This window comes from Hyperolius riggenbachi, chromosome 2 (assembly GCF_040937935.1).
Source record: "Hyperolius riggenbachi isolate aHypRig1 chromosome 2, aHypRig1.pri, whole genome shotgun sequence".
In the NCBI taxonomy this organism is placed as follows: Eukaryota; Metazoa; Chordata; class Amphibia; order Anura; family Hyperoliidae; genus Hyperolius; species Hyperolius riggenbachi.
Window position 1 is genome coordinate 313187585 of NC_090647.1, and position 17064 is coordinate 313204648.

At 43.0% G+C, this 17064-nt stretch overlaps 1 protein-coding gene across 17 annotated transcripts in view; it reads left to right on the plus strand.

The window, feature by feature from the left end:
- DLGAP3 (DLG associated protein 3) overlaps positions 1-17064 on the plus strand; it is a 541562-nt gene that overhangs the window by 185732 nt on the left and 338766 nt on the right. For 11 of the 17 annotated variants that reach the window (XM_068269136.1, XM_068269138.1, XM_068269137.1 and 8 more), the window contains one exon: positions 3506-3577. The exons of 4 other annotated variants lie outside the window; for them this stretch is intronic. The gene's annotated coding sequence lies outside the window, so the exon portion shown is untranslated. Of the gene's footprint in view, positions 1-2835; positions 2856-2884; positions 2982-3505; positions 3578-17064 lie in introns of those variants that run through there. 2 more of the 17 variants (XM_068269127.1, XM_068269123.1) reach the window with 2 other exon arrangements.

Sequence of the window (17064 nt, forward strand, 5' to 3'; positions counted from 1 at the left end):
ATCATCAAACTAAACTTTGACCCCTTACCTCACAGTCAGCAGACCCATGGCAGCCAATCAGCTAGCACCCCTTCCTGGACCCCCACCCCCTATCAAAAAGCAGTTGCGGTGGCCATATTGGATTCATTCTCTGCTGGCTCCGGACGGTTAGAGAGCAGGGTCAGACTTGCTGCAATTTGGTAGGGAAGGTATTAGCTAGGTCTGTGTTCTTGTTCCTCACTTGCTGTGAAAGCACCCCAAACAGCCCTTTTGAGGGCTAGCACATCGGTCTCCTGTGGGTTTTTTTGTGTGTGACAATCCACGGCCCACTGACACCCAGGGCTGTGTGCACACTACTGCTGTTGCTAAATTTAGCTGCATGCACAGTACTACTCCAGTGCAATATTATTTCACTGTATTCTGATAGTATTATTGCTTTTTTCTGTGTGAGACACTCCACAGCCCACTGACACCCAGAGCTGTGCATAATGTGATTTCTGTCCGTTAGGGATGACTCTGCGTCAACTCCGTAATTTTTGGTGGGACTTTTGTCATGGATCCCCCACTGGCATGCCACAGTCCAGGTATTAGACCCCTTGAAACAACTTTTCCATCACTTTTGTGACCAGAAACAGTCTTTGTAGGTTTTAAAATTCGCCTGCCCATTGAAGTCTATGGCGGTTCACCAGATTCACCTGTTCGTGAACATTTGCGGAAGTTCACGTTCGGCGTTCGCAAACCCAAAATTTGATGTTCACAATATCTCTATTAACTCCTTGCAACTTCTGTAGATGGGAGTTGGGGGTGTAAATATGAGGGGTTAAAATTCGAAATTGTGAAGGACATTTTGTCGTAAGTGATTAAATGAAAGCTCAGTCCATTTAATATATGCAGGTAATGGGATGATTGACTAATAGCATGTATCATTAACCGCTTCCGGACTAGGCTAGTTGAAATCTATGCCATTTATCCTCGCCAGAGTGTAGATTTTAACTTCCGCATTTGCACCGTACAAGCTGCTGCCGCCATCCACGCCAGTGCTGCGATGCTGTAACCTGCTTGCTCTGCTGATATGCTGACAGCAGAGACACGCTGACAGCAGTCTTGGACTCCTGACCCCATGATCACTGTGAGCCAATCACAGTGATCACTGCTCATATTGCAGAAAAAAAAGTCTCTGGTCCTTAAGGGGCCAGAAACGCTGAGTCCAGAAAAGGTTAGTGAGCTCACATGTTTAGGGGTTAGCTGGTGAATTGGTTGGTTTCTATACACTACACATGGCTTGTTGACAAATAAAGTTTTGGATCAGCCTTTCTCATCCTTTTAAGGGTCGAGGAACCCTTACATAAAAATTACAAATACAAATCGCACCAGTTTTTAATTTTCTTTCCAACCTAATATTATACACATCTTGGCTGACTCCCAATATGAAAAAGCAGCAGTGACCCCCCCATATGACAGAAGCAATCACCCCCACATGAGAAATGCAGCATTGACTCCCACATATGAAATGCATCATTGACCCCTCCATATGCAATGCAGTAATCACCCTACATATGAAATGCAGGCATCAACCCACATATGAAATCACCCCCACATGAGAAATGCACCAGTTACTCCCACATATGAAATGCAGTAATCACCATTATCCCCCATATGAAATGCAGACATCAACCCATAAAAGAAATGCCCCCAAAACTGCCCCCTAATCAATGTTGTCAGTGGGCTTAACTGCCCCTCAATCATTGGTGTTAGAGGGTTTTGTGCAACCCCCCAAACTGCAATTGGTGCTCAATGGGGCAGGGGGTGGGAGGTTGGGCATAAACATACTCACTATCCCCTTTATTTTCCTCTGTTTTTTCTTTCTGCATCTTTCACTGTTTATCTCCTGGGCCTCCATGCTGCCTCTCCTCTGCTGCCTCGTTGTCTTCTGCTCTGCTGCCTCATCTTCTCCTCTGTGAAATCACTGTCTTCTAATGCCAAAACACTCGATGTTAGTCTTCTGACCCCTGCAAGCCATGCATGAAAAACCGCCAATAAGAGGACTTGATAATGCACTGCAAATTAAATCAATCTGCAGATCACATCAATCGCAGAGTAGAACTACTTTGTTTTTTGAAAATGGGGGAAGCGGGACTTTGTTGTCCCTTAGAAGTGGCAAAATGCAATGGAACCTGGCTTAAGAAACTATGCCTTAGATATACAGTATTTTCTTGTATCACGTTTTACATATTTCCCAAAGGAGAATCTTCCGCCTAAAGTGGGCTTATCTTGTACTTTATTGCAGGAAGTAGGAATTCATTTGAAAGGTGTAGTAAATGCATTGGGGCTGTGAATTTAGCATAAGACTGCTCCCTTTATTAGAACAATCTGAGAAGACAAATTGGTTTGGTCTTTTTGGATTAGGGACATCCCCTAGAAGCAAAAAGAAACACATTGTGTAGCTTGATACACCCATATTTAACGTTAGAGAGAAGAAATGTGACGTGCCTGGGCTACTTATCCCTCTTTTTTTTCTGTTACAGCTAAGAAGACGTACATTACCATTTTATTCAATTGAAGTATTTGAAAAGTGATTTATTGCTTGGAATGATAAACTGGATAAGCATGTACCTTCTGAATTATTAAATATGTGGAAAATGATAGCTTTGATTCAAGATTATTATTTTCAAGCAGAAGCTTTTTTTTCTTCTTCATTGTCTTCTTTGTTGATATATTATAGCTGAGGGAGACCTGTCAAATCTCGCTCATTAGATGATGTAATGAGATATGCTAAAGAGCCTTCCCCTTGTGCGTTGGGAGTTACTATGGTAACAGTGTACTTGTTCTCCAAGGCCTATGCACAGTTTCTTTAACTATGTTTGATGGATCTTTCTGTGTGTGAATAAGTGTCACTTCCTCTCCACTGTATTCAGTAGCACTATTTATTATATCAATGCTACATAAACTGCAGCCTCATTATTTGCAAATAATGTGAAATGGGTCTGGTTATTTGTCCTGCGGTATGTATTTGAGTCTACCAGAAGGTGATAAACTGTGAAAAGCTTCCTAATTCATCATAGTATTTCAGACCCTTTCATATTATTCAGTAGCTGGCAGAAGAACTGCAATGCGGATCTAGCCCCCTTCCTTGCAGAGTTATGCCCCTAGCATAAATCAGCTTTGACCTCGCTACAAATCACTCATGTGTTGCAGTATGGTCTTCAATGTGTGTGAAGCTTATATACAAGCCAAACGCGTGTCATTGATTGAGCTTAATGATGTTGTTTACTCGTGCAATGGTCTTATATTTGTATAGCTGCACTCTAAGTCTTTGTAGGTACTAGTCATTAACCTTGCGTCCATTAATGATATCTCTGTTTCACCTCTTCTCCCTTCTGCCATTACCCTTCCCCCTCACTGTGTTCTTCTCTGTTCTATCCCTTCCTGATCACTTTCTGCATCTGTGTATTCCTCTCTTCTTGCACTCACCTCCCCTCTTGCTCATTCCCCCCCTCCCCTCCTCTCCCCCTCTTTCCCTCTATAGCTCATGACTGGGGATCCCGTGAGTGGAGCTACACAGACCATGAAGTCAGCAGGATGTTAGAGTCTCAGAGCGGTAAGGAAAGCTGAGCTCATTTCACCCCCTGGCTCTTTTTCATTTCTCTGTGCAAGTAAGAGAGATGTGGAAGTCATGCAGCAGCTATGGCAGAATCCAGCCATCTTACAAGCAAGACACGTTTTTCATTAAACAGATCCCAGATCTGGAAACACGCACATGTACAAACAGGCAGATACAAAAGGGACCTTTTTGTTAAATAATCATTACCAGGGTGTTATATTAATTTCTGGAGATTGGCTGCTCTCTATCTAACCTTTGCTAGCAGCTCCATCCTAAGGAGGCTCATTAGACTGAAACAGAGCTGTCCATGGTGCTGATCATTGTGAAGATGCAATGCAATACAGAAAGCTATAATAAAAAAGGCTATTGCAGTACAGGAAGGGGAGAGTGCAGGAATGCATCAGTCACTACTATGCATGGCTCATTCCATCTTCAGTAAATTACAGCTACAAGGAATGAATAGAAGCATGTCATTCCACACAGCTCTTGCTTGCAGTACACCTCAGGTAAACGATCTGCTCTGAGGTTAGGAGCACTGAACACAGTACAGTAACTCTCCAGGCCATTTCAAAAGTTATAAAGGAGACTGCATGTGAAAAAGTAAGTTCAGCCCATAGAAAGTTTTTGTATATACATATTTTTAAATATGTGCACATATCAATAACATATTGATAGGATTAAGATGAATTGATAATTCCGGAATCCTCTATTTCCCTTTTTATCCATATCTTAGTGGATTTTCTTAAATGTTTTAGGGTTATAATTGTTGTAAGGGCTCGTTTCCACTAGAGCAAATCTGCATGCGTTTCCTGCATGCAGATTCGCATAGACAATACAAGTGGATGGGACTGTTTCCACTTGTCAGGATTTCTGAGCATTTTTCTGTGCAGAAAAAAATCTGCATGGCAGAGCCCTCAGTGTGCGATTCGCATACAATGTATTTAATAGGAAATTTGCATGCGTTTTTGTATTCGAATTTTATCGCAAATTCAAGGGCGTATTTTGCATAAAATCAATGTAAAAGCACACAGACACTGACATGGTTAAATTCGCATACTCATTAACATATGCAAAAATGCCCGCAAATTTGCGGTAAAATTTGCATCCGCGTGCGAATTCGTTTTTGCGTTTTCCATGAATAATTAGCACCGCACAAGTGGAAACGGGCCCTAAATGTTTCCCTTACACTTAGGCTTCAATCCTCTTGACAACACTCTCATCTTGTAGTGCTGTGCAGTGCTGTAGTCCCACGTTCACATGTTAGACAAAGTACTCTGTAATGAGTTTGTATTATCTCCTCCTGTTTGACGGGCTTTTCTTTTGGCCCTCTGGTTTCCTCCCACATCCTACAAACATGGCGGTAGGCTAATTGACTCACTTCCAAAACTGGCTCTAGGCTGTGGTAGGGACTGTGGTGAACTATGATCCTGGCAGAGACAAAGAATGATCTCAGATGTGCAGTTACTAACATAAATGATGGTATTCTGTAAAGCACTATGCATAATGCGTCAGAGCTATATAAATGAATAATACCAATAACCCAACAGATATTTGTAATTACCCAGTAGTGCAACTCATACCAGATTCTATCACGGTGATTTGTTTGGGTCCTGATGCAGTAAAGCTTCATGAAACATATTTTCTCTTGCCTCTATATTCTGTCTGGATAGCAAAGGTTTCCTTCCGTCACACCTCCCATGTAGATCCAATTTGTACAGCTTATTTCTAATGGTAGACTCACTTTCAATTCTGGGGTTCTCTGACTTTTTTTGCAGCATCTTTCATTTACAATCTCTTGCTGGAGTTGTAATTGGCAGTTGTTTGGAATCTTTTTCACTTCTACATGATGTTCTGTACAGTGGGATGATTGGTGCCCAATTGCTTGGTGATCTTTTGTTAATCCCTTCTCAGACTCATAGGCGTTTGTAACATTTCTGAAAGCCTTAGGGTGCGTACACATGCCCAACTGATGTTACCCATTGCGAATCAGGAGCTCAGGGGTGTTGCTAGCCTCAAAGATCAGTGGCACGTGCCCCAGATCTATTCTGGGGAGCCCCGGATGTTCCCCAGGCAGAGTAGAGGCACCACAGTACCAAGCAGGGTACCACACAGTACCCAGCATGCCCCACAGAGGCACCACAGCACCTAGCATGGCACTACACAGTGCCCAGCATGGCACAACAGCACCCAGCATAACATTACAGCACCCAGCATGCAACATAGAGGCACCATAGTACCCAGCATGACACCATAGCACCCAGCATGGCACCACAGCACAGTGCAATTTGGGGTATGCTGAGTGCTATGGTGCCTCTATATGGGCATATTGGATACTATGATGCCATGCTAGGTGTTGTGATGCCTTTATGGGGGCATGCAGGGAGCTGTGGTTCTTCTATGGGGCATGCTGGGAGTTGTGGTACCTCAGTGGGGGGCCTATTAGAGCATGGGAGGGGGTCCACTAGAAGGCCAGGAAATGCTATGGGGGGACTGCCAGATAACCTACCTGGTGGTAGGCCAGCCACCCAGCAGAAAGCCAGACCAGCCAGCACAGTAGCCAGGTAACGCTGCCTAGTTGTGTTTAAGTGAGACTGCCTATTTATGTGATATGCTGTATTTTTTTTTGTATTAATGGAGAGGAGAGCTTCATAACAAAATTTTCCTGGGCAGGCCTACTTAGACTGCTGTTAAGTTAAATTTAGTTCCGCCCATGGCCACACCCATATTCCAGTGCATGGCCACACCCATTTTTCAGCTGGAGTGTCCAAAATTCCCCCGGATCTCTTAGGATCCTAGCAATGCCCCTGCAGGAGCTGATCCCCTTGGGCGACATCACTGGGTAGGGCTGCACACGCGCAAGTCAACTGTGTAGCTGATGACATGCTGTGTGGCATTCGGAGGGGACGGCGACAGAGGGACAATGAACAGCACATGCGTGACGTCCTGTGGGGAGCGGTGCAAACAATGGCATCGGCGTCGCTGGGGTTGAGTAGGTCCATTCGGCTTTAGAGAGCACTTACAATGTAGGCCATTGGATGCTATATCCTACAAAAACGAAATGTCTGAGGTTTGAATAAGACACTTTCCTGCAAGATCCTGCCCATTCTAATAATTAGTACCTGTTCTGGTGCTGATCTGAGGTAGTGATGAATATAGAGGTGAACTTACCCTTTTGCAATTTTAATGACTGCCTATTCAGCTTACACTGTAGACTACAAAATGTCAGTGGTACACAATATTTGTTGAAATGTATCACCTTTATCCATCAATGTTGTTGAAATGAAGAGTAAATACTTGTATGCTGAAATATGTGAAAAAGTCAAACATTTCCATGGGGTCTACTTCTTCACATGATTGTGGAAGAAAAGTGTTCACTTTTATTGGGTGCACTCCAAGACTGAAATATGTGGATACAAAGAAAATATTTGGTAAACAGAGGAAATATCAACCTACTCCCATGCAGTGTTGTTGGCATTCTGCCTTCATCAGAGCTCTTTCTACAGGCAGGAGGACTAATGTGAAATTTAGTAGCTGAGGTATCTTGGCTTGCGTGCTGCTATTACTGCACAGCAGAGGGAAGAATCTGCTGTTAGGTCCATTTCTGCTGAAATTAGTCAGGATTGTTATTATTGTTAATCATTTATATAACACCATCATATAACTGGGTGCTGTGCAAATTGAAGTAATGCCAACAATATATGCATACAGTTTATGTTACACAAACCCATGCACACAACAGCATGTACATATACATGAGGTGGCGAGGTTTATACAGCAATGTCACGATATAAGAGGCGAGAGAAACTTGCCCATATAAGCATAAAGTCTTATCAGATGAGGGATAGAAACTGAGGCAAAATCACTGCTGAACCTTCACCTCCCTCTGTCCCCCCCATGTCTCCTTGGGGATGACAGATGATTGTCAAGTGCGACTGGTGGCGCCATATTATGGCAGCTTCTGCTCTTGGCTTTTGGACATTGTCCCCCCCATCCTTCCAGAACCTGTATGAGCCAAAACCAATTCCAGGTACAACCCTCCGTTTGTACTTGGTGAAATAAATGATTCTGATTCTGATAGAAACAAAAGGTAAAAGTGGTTAATGAACTTTATATTTTTATTATACTTTATATTTATTATTTACTATTTAAAAAAGAACAATTATACAGTACATAAAGTTGTATTGTGTGCTTTAAATTACAAAAGCCCTGGCCAATGCTTTAACCCTCCTGGCGGTCTATTAAAAACCGCCAGGGGGCAGCGCAGCCGTTTTTTTGATTTTTTTTTTTTTTAAATCATGTAGCGAGCCTAGGGCTCGCTACATGATAGCCGCTGCTCAGCGGCATCCCCCCAGCCCCGCCGATCGCCTCCGGCGATAGGCGATCAGGAAATCCAGTTCAAAGAACGGGATTTCCTGGAGGGCTTCCCCCGTTGCCATGGCGACGGGGCGAGATGACGTCACCAACGTCATGGACGTCGTGACGTCTAAGGGAGTCCGGATCCACCCCTTGCCGCTGCCTGGCGCTGATAGGCCAGGCAGCGCAGGGGTCTAGGGGGGGGCTGTCTTGCGACGCGGATAGCGGCGATCGAGCGCAGGGCGGCGGCGATCGAAGTGCTGACGCAGCTAGCAAAGTGCTAGCTGCGTTCAGCAAGAAAAAAATTATTCAAATCTGCCCAGCAGGGCCCGAGAAAACCTCCTGCGCGGCTTACCCCGAACTACGTTCAGGGTTACCGCCAGGAAGGTTAAGCAAGGTGGGTGTAAACCCGTTAATTTGGGCACATAGCCTGTTTGGTAAATTGGGCACTGCCGTGGACTACCATGTAGATTGCTACTATGGCAGCGCTGACCTTACAACATGGGTGCAGGAGGTGCCAGAGTTTGGCTATTATATATTATATAGCCAAACTCCAGCTAACATCAGAGGTTAGCAAGCTGCGGCGCACAGAGTTCAGCTACTATGTAACCAAACTCCAGGGCAGTTTCTAGGCTAAATTTCACCCAGGGCGAGAGTGTAAAAATCGACCCCCCCCATGGAGCCAGGCATAGGTGCCCGCAGTATAGGTTAACTACATAGGTGCCTTTAGTATAGGGTAGCCTGTATAGTTGCCACCAGTATAGGTTAGATAGGTAGGTGCCCCCAGTATAGGTTAGATAGGTAGGTGCCTGCAGTATAGGTTAGCTACGTAGGTGCCTCTAGTATAGGGTAGCCCATATAGTTGCTACCAGCATGGGTTAGATAGGTAGGTGCCACCAGTATAGGTTAGATAGGTAGGTGCCTGAAGTATACAGTAGGTTAGATAGGTATGTGCCTGCAGTATAGGTTAGATAGGTAGGTTCCCGCTGTATAGGTTAGATAGGTATGTGCCTGCAATATAGGTTAGATAGGTAGGTTCCCGCTGTATAGGTTAGATAGGTATGTGCCTTCAGTATAGGTTAGATAGGTAGGTGCCTATAGTATAGGTTAGCTACGTAGGTGCCTCCAGTATAGGGTAGCCCATATAGTTGCCACCAGCATGGGTTAGATAGGTAGGTGCCACCAGCATAGGTTAGATAGGTAGGTGCCTGAAGTATACAGTAGGTTAGATAGGTATGTGCCTGCAGTATAGGTTAGATAGGTAGGTTACCGCTGTATAGGTTAGATAGGTATGTGCCTTCAGTATAGGTTAGATAGGTAGGTGCCTACAGTATAAGTTAGATAGGTAGGTTCCTGCAGTATAGGTTAGATAGGTAGGTTCCCCCAGTATAGGTTACATAGGTAGGTTCCCGCAGTATAAGTTAGATAGGTAGGTTCCCGCAGTATAGGTTAGATAGGTAGGTTCCCTCAGTATAGGTTAGATAGATATGTGCAGGGGGAGAGCGGACATAGCAGTTATAACTCACCTTCCGCTGCCGATCCCGCGCAGCTTCAATGTCCTTCCTTTTCCGGCATCTGTCTCATTAGTAACAGCGCTCCCTGTGATGACACGCGGTACGTCATCACAGGGTGCTCTGTTACCATGCGACGGACGCCGGGAGAGGAAGGACACTGAAGCTGCGGGGGATCGGCTGAAGAAGGTGAGTTATAACTATTATGTCTGCCCCCCTCCGCTGCTGCGCCCCAATCCTTCCGCACAATCCGGCGCTCCGGGAGAGATTGCACATATCGCACGCCCATAGAAACGGGGCTGCCAAACTCTATATACTGCAGAGATAGCAGCGGGAGCTCATGGAGTTTAGTTATTTTGTAGCAATTAAGCACCTAACATCACCTATGGGTTAGTGGTAGGGGAGATTAGTTTTAGGCATGCATGTGGAGGCATTAATGTTAGGCATAGGCAGGGGAGGGTTAATGTGAGGTATAGTTAAGGAAGGCAATAGTAGAATATTGGTAGTATAACCAGTTTTCTTATTATGAACCAGCGCACAACTTAACGGCCGCCTTTTATTTTATATGCACAGGTTTGGGTGTGCTGTCCTCTCAGGAGTATCTGGACAACGTTGTAGAACGTTGTGTAAACTCTATATTTGTTTTCACATGTGTCCTTTTATGTTATCTTAAATACTTTACTGAAATGCAGTTGATTTTAAAATTGTATTAGAAACAAGCACTTTAAAAGGTGGTATGGCCCGAACAGTGTGTTATCACATATACAAGTCGAGAGTGTGGTCAAGGAGCATTGTGTCAGACTCAGCCACAGTCATAATCCAATTACAGCTGTGAAGCAGGACCAGCCTGAACGACAGAGCTACGTGCTGTGCTGTTTGCAGTCCGACATAGAGCTGTTACAGTAATGTGTGCCTTGCCAGATAGCAGAGGATTTGGCATTCCTCTGGATCACTAGCTAGAAACAATGTCCTACGTCTGATTACATAATTGCCTGAGAGGTGAATTTTAATGTGGCAATGATATTGGCACAACAGTAGGTGAACTCGTACACAATGGGGATGAGTCTACTTACAGGCACATACTGAGACAACAGCTCAGTTCTTGGGGCAGCAGCTATAAATTGCAGCTTAATATTCTCAAGACTGTGGAAATGATTTTAGAACAACATGCTCTCAGCCCTTTCCTCTTTATTACACATGGATCAGCTGCTACCCAAGTAGACCCATTCAAATCCCTTGCATCCATAATTTCAAAAGATCTAAAAAAGTAGAACAACTCTGCTGCCTTCATTAAGAAGCTCACTAGAACATTTACCAGCTGAGAAAGCTAAAACAGTTAGCCTACCACAGACAGCAATGCCGCAGTTTTATTCTGCTATCATTTAGTCAGTTTTCAGAACTTGCATCACTGTCTGGTTTGGCTTATGGATAGTACAGAAGAAGGTGAAAGTGTCGCACATCATCCAATCAGCAGAAAGTATAATTTATTAATATTTAGTATTTACAGTGCCGACATCTTCCGTAGCGATGTACAGAGTATATTGTCTTATCCTTTAACTGTCCGATAGCACAAAGGGAAATTGGACAAGCACGATCTAAGACAGTGATGGCTAACCTTGGCACTCCAGCTATGACAAAACTACAAATCCCATCATGCCTCTGCCTCCCCCGAGTTATGCTTAGAGCTGTCAGATTATTGCAATGCCTCATGGGACTTGTAGTTCCCCCACAGCTGGAGTGCCAAGGTTAGCCATCACTGATCTAGGATAAGCAAAGCTGCACCAAATATACAGTATAATAATATTACCCATCTTGTGTGCAGAATAGGAACCAAAAATGGAGACTACAACAAAAGAACAAGCTGGTCCTTTAAATACCACACCACAACTGAATAGGTCAAATCAAATAGCCTTTATTAGTACAAAATTATGACATGATTAAAAACATATTAAAACATATGAACACCTGGATGGCAACCTGATGGTGTACAAGCTGGTGGTCCTTGCTCATCTCTCATCCTCCTCTGGTAAGCGCGCACACACTTCACTGTTTGGCAGTTTCACTGTCCTTAGCCTCTCACTGTGGTGCCCTCACTCCTTTCCCCATCTGGTACTTCTCTCCTCCGGCTGTGTCTGGTCTTCCATCTGGCACTTTCCTATTACTATTCAGACCTTGGTCTTTAGCATTTGTTTCACCTACCTATCTTTCCCTTGTGCAGTGGTATACACTTACTCTTTCCAGCGCTCCAGTCTCAGGAGTTTCTTATGTGTCCTTTTGGACTATGTACTTGTCTTACTGTATGAGATTTATTGAATATAGAGCTGACTATTATTGCACTTATTAAGCTTTGCCATCCAGGTGTTCATATGTTTCAATATGTTTTTATTTATGTCATAATTTTGTACTAATAAAGGCTATTTGATTTGACCTATTCAGTTGTGGTGCGGTATTTAAAGGACCAGCTTGTTCTTTTGTTGTATCCTTTAACTGTCCCCCAGAGGGGCTCACAATCTAATTCCTACCATAGTCATATGTCTATGTGTGTATCGTGTAATGTATGTATCATAGTCTAGGGCCAATTTTAGGGGTAAGCTAATTAACTTATCTATAGGTATTTGGTATGTGGGAGGAAATTGGAGTGCATGGAGAGCAGAAATAGAAGAACATACAAACTCTGTGCAGATAGTGCCCAGGCTGGGATTCAAACCGGGGACCCAGCGCTGCAAGGCTAACCAGTACGCCACTGAGCTTGTCTTCCCTATTGGACCTCTGCAGCAACAGGAGAAAAAATTATTGCCACTGACCCCTTTCACCCTGCCCCCTCCCTTTTCTAGCTTCTCCCTTCAGGAGGGATATACAAAATAGTTAAAATGAAATATTTCAGCACATAATCAGTATTTTCCCCTTGATGGTGGCCATGCTTTATGAAGAAAAATGCACAGAACCTTCCAGCATTAGGAGCAACTGCTGGAACACAGCATTGAACTACAGACCTGTACACTTGCAAAACAAATGATATACGTATTGTTAACTGCTTTGATTCTTATATTGTTGGTGTTTGTTGAGTAACTGTCTAGTCACATTCATAATAAGTATAAGCTTACATGGCCAGATAAAATTGGTTTCTGATTCTGCTGTATAGAGCAGCAGATCCCACTCACCAACAGGGCTGCTCAAATCCGATCTGGGAGACATCCGGATAGTTCTATCCAAATACTTCCCAGTAAACCTGTGCATGGTGGGGGGTCAATCTTACCTGTCTGACGTCTTCTTCGGTCCATCCCTCGGCGCCTCCCACGATGCGGTCCAAGCGGCGGTCACGTGGTTACAAACACTTCCTCCTTCCAGGTTGAATGAGGAAGTATTTGTAATCACGTGACGCGCGTGGAGCACATCGTGGGAGGCGCCGAGGGACGGACGAAGAAGACGTCAGACAGGTAAGATTGACCCCCCCTCCCACCCCGCACAGGCTTACTGGGAGATATCCTGATAGCAACTATCCGGGTATCTCCCGGATCCGGATTTGAGCAGGCCTACTCACCAATATGTAGCTAAAGAAAGACAATCCAGCCACAAGATAGCCCTCCTCGTTCCCCTCAGGGTTCTCTGGGTGGCAAGGAGCACAATTATACTCAATAACACATATATGCCTCTTTATTTGTGTGTAAAAATGCTTGCCCTTCCCATAATGTGTCGCAGAAGTGGTTTGTCACATGAAATGGCTTTGTATTATCATCTGCTGTATAGTCTCTTACACAGTGATAAAGAGGAATATATTTGTATTTATTCACGTGCAGCCCCTGTTTCTATAAGTATCATTTTATGGTGGTGTTTGAAGATGTCCAAGATGGTAGAGCGCCAAGCACATTGTAATAAGTACTTTCTGACAAGAGCAAAGGCTTGTTATAGTCCTGTATGCAGAAGTGGTAAAAGATGACTAGAGTGGGTGAAAAGAAAAGATAGTTTGCGGAGTGAAGGTGGGACTAGAGTGAGTGGAAAGAGAATATTGTTTGCGGAGTGAAGGTGAGACTAGAGGGGGTGAGAAGATTGTTTGCGGAGTGAAGGTGGGACTAGAGTGGGGTAGAGTGCGTATCTTTTAGAGCAGAGAGGAAGTTCTGAGTTCAGGTGTGCTTTAAGGTATCACTTCTGTAGTTGTTCTCACGTGCAGTAGATAGGGAGGGAAGGAGCACATGCAGGCATGATGTAGCTCCACCTCTCCTGCTGCCAGGATGATTACAGCTAACCTGCGTAAAACAGCCAGGATAGGAGAGCGAGAGGCTGTGGCTGTGTGTGTGGACTGGTCTGTGTGTGTTTCTGTGTTTCTACATGTGAATCCCTGTGTGTGTGTGTGTGTGTGTGTATATATGTATGTCTGTGTGTGTATATATATATATATATATATATATATATATATATATATATATATATATATATATATATATATATATATTTGGTGTGTTTGCTTCCTGAGTGAAGATGAGAATAGAGTGGATGAGAAGAGAAGATTGTTTATGGAGTTAAGGAGGAACTAGTATGCAGGAGGAGAGAAGATTGTTTGTGAAGCAAAGCTGGGACTAGAGGGAATGAGAAGAGAAGATTGCTTGCGGAGTAAAGGTGGGATTAGAGTGGATCACAAGAAACGAATGTTTATGGAGTGAAGGTGAGACTAGAGTAGATGAGAAGATTGCTTACCCAGTAAAGGTAGGACTGGAGTGGATTAGAAAAGAAGATTTTTCTGGGTGAATGTGGGACTAAAGTGGATGAGAACAGAAGATTGTTTGCGGAGTAAAATAGTGACTATATTGGTTGAGACGAGAAGATTTTTTGCTGAATAAAGGTAAGACTAGAGCGGATGAGAAGAGAAGATTGCTAAGGGAATCAGTGGTACAACTGCTGTTGTAGCTGCTAATTTTTCCATGCGTCCAAATTTCTGTCTTTGTACCCTGTTGCCATTATACTCAAAGGTGGCACCTAATTTGTTCAATAGTCACATGCGCACAAAGTTGTCTAATTCCTTAGTGCATACACCCCAATGTTCCTTATCGGCCTTCAAGACATCCATAGCATCTGCTTGTTACACAAATACCGGAATGTCTGTATGATAAGGATTATTCACTAAAGGTGGCCATACACTTATAGATTTGCAGCAAATTCGACCATCAGATAGATTTCTGTCAGATACTTGTCAAGTCAAATCTGATAGGAATCTATCTGATGCGTGCCACACATTAGAAACAGATTTCCAATTGATTTCAAAATTTAATTTATTGGAAATCTATTGAAAATCGATCTAAATGCATTATTGCACCATTAGATCCAATGCAACTCTATGGGCCATCGATCTGCTGCCAGTAGCAGATCGACCTAGATTTTCCATCCTGTCAGATAGATCAAATCGATCGAAATCGATCGCAATCGATCGCAAATCGATTGATTGGCTGATTTGAAAGAATCTATTTCTGATTGATGGATTCTATAGAATCGATCGATTGATTGATCGATGGCTGAAATCAACCAGTGTATGGGCCCCTTTACACACTCCTTGTAGAGGATATTAGGGTGGGGTCATTAATTAAAACTAAGTATTTATTGTTAATTTTGAATAATTAACCTATTTTGGTTCCTGGACGTAGTTTCTACGTCCAGGAACCATGCGCGCTACCGTGCGCTCCCGCGGCCGATCGCGCGCGTGCACGCGCACTCCCGGCCGCGGATTCGGTAGCCAGGGAATCAATGTATCGGGCTATGGTGCCCGATCATTGATTCCTCTCCCCCGTTGAAAAAGCGACAGCCGTTCCCTTCCCGATGCGTCACTGTAAGCGTGTGTTACGCTTAGAGTGACGTCATGTAAACAAACTCATGGCCGCCATCTTGTGGCCAAAAAGTAATACTACACCTGTAAGAAAAAAAAAATTAAAATTAACACACATTTACATTATAAATCTATTGTTTACCTCCCACCCTCCCAAAACTACCCAATAAAATGTTTACTATAAAAAAAAAAAACCATTACAATAAAAAAAAAAAAACATGTAAATATTTACCTAAGGGTCTAAAATTTTTAAATATCAATGTAAAGATGAAATATTTCTATATTTTTTTTATTGTAAACTTGTAAATAGTGATAGATGCAAAATGGAAAAAATGCATCTTTATTTCCAAATAAAATATTGTCACCATACATTGTGATAGGGACATAATTTTAATGGTGTAATAACCGGGACATATGGGCAAATACAATACGTGAGTTTTAATTATGGAGGCATGTAATATTTTAAAACTATAATGGCTAAAAACTGAGAAATAATGAATTTTTCCATTTTTTTCTTATTCTTCCTGTTAAAATGCATTTACAGTAAAGTGGCTCTTAGCAAAATGTACCACCCAAAGAAAACCTAATTGGTGGCGGAAAAAACAAGATATAGATCAGTGCATTGAGATAAGTAGTGATAAAGTTATAGGCTAATGAATGGGAGGTGAACATTTCTCACGTGAAAACGACGGAACCTGAATGGGTTAAACACTTTTTTTGTTGTTTCATTTTTATTTAAACTGTAACTGTTTGTGGTGATGGGTAAAGGGTAGATCAGTAAACCCATCCTTATTTCACCGGGGGAAGGGGGCACATCTTGGAGCCCCTGTATCTTAAAGGGGGCTCCCAGATTCCACCATAACCAGGACCTACGCCCACAGGTTGGGTAACATATGAATGTTACCCATACTGTTTGCAAATGGTCAAATCTAGTAACAGCTGCTTCAATTTATTCATGGTGTTGATCTAATCCCTAATACACAGAATACAACCATAAGGTGCTGGCTGTGTCACATACTTAATTCTGATAACCCAATTCAGTAGCTTCTGATTCTTTTCCTATTACCCGGCTCTTCCCTATTAAAGCCTTATACACCGCTGGTCTGTCCTGCACCCCGCTATTGTCCCTTTTCCCCTTCCAGAACAACAGAATGCCTGCAGGCTAGGTACCTGATTGTACAGAACTTGGTCGTGAATTTTCGCCCTAGGGATCGAGTCCTTTTTCCTGCTGGTGACAGCCATTGTATATGTGCATTAGGCTTAAAAAAGCCCCCTTCTGCAGGCTGACCTGTAATTTCCCTGCAACCAATGACAGGGCCAAAGCGTGGTGAAACGGAATCTTCATTTTAGACTTTCTTTTAAGAGTGGGAGTCTTCGAGAACAAGTTACCAGGAGTAGTAAAGGATCAGCCCCTTCTAGTGTTATCTGTGTATTGAGGTGGGAGATTAAATTTAATACATTATGTTTATTGTTAAAAAAATGTTTAATACATTTAAACTACATTATGTGTGCATGCGAGACATTTACCCATTATGTATCACATAATCTCTCTACACACCAGCATCACTTGTGTTCTTCTATGACTCATGCTATTTTAAACCATTCCATATAATTAAAAAAATGGCTGCCCTGGCATATGGTGTTTTTTCTAGTGGGTGTAAATTCATCTTTTGCAAATGAAAACCCCTGTAAATTATACCTACATGACAACACTTGAATAGTTCTTAGACCATCAGCCAAAGGTTATGTTCGAAACTTGAAAAAGGTATCATTATTTACAATCAGAGCAGCAAGACTGTTGTTGTTAA